Below are 587 nucleotides of genomic sequence, written 5' to 3'. Positions count from 1 at the left end.
GTGTGGGAAGATAAATGGAGGCATAACGTCACCATCACTAGTGAGTGATCCCTTCAAACACTATGATGTTGACTGGATGTTTGATTTTCATCACTTTCGGTATATGTTTTGGGGACATGGTAGCCAACGGTTCTGATCTTGACAAAAATTTTTGTTGTCTGAAAAAAACCCAAAGCATGTTCAGTTGGAGGAGATGCTTGAGTTTGTTCAAAAGCTTTGTAGCACGGTCTTTCTTCTTGTCTTTGATGACTTGGGATAAAAATTGGCCCTTTCTCATCTTGTATGAATATATATGTATATGTGTCTGTGTTTGTCCCCCACCATTGCTTGACAACCGATGTTGGTGTGTTTACATCACTGTAACTTAGCGGTTGGCAAAAAAGACTGAGGGAATAAGTACTAAGCGTACAAAGAATAAGTCCTGGGGTTGATTTGTTCAACTAAAGGCGGTGCTTCAGCATGGTCACAATCAAATGACAAAAGGATATTATATGTGTGTGTATATATATATGTGTGTGTGTGCGTGTATATATATATATATATATATATATATATATATATATATATATACACACATACACATATAT

General features: G+C 36.1%; 1 protein-coding gene across 1 annotated transcript in view; it reads left to right on the top strand.

Moving 5' to 3' along the window:
* The window catches only part of LOC106868554 (protein FAM184A), a 73,359-nt gene that overhangs the window by 61,430 nt on the left and 11,342 nt on the right, over positions 1 to 587 (top strand). The window lies entirely within an intron of this gene.

The sequence above is a fragment of the Octopus bimaculoides genome, chromosome 14 (genome assembly GCF_001194135.2).
Source record: "Octopus bimaculoides isolate UCB-OBI-ISO-001 chromosome 14, ASM119413v2, whole genome shotgun sequence".
Taxonomy (NCBI): domain Eukaryota; kingdom Metazoa; phylum Mollusca; class Cephalopoda; order Octopoda; family Octopodidae; genus Octopus; species Octopus bimaculoides.
This window is presented reverse-complemented; position numbering and strand designations above follow the sequence as displayed.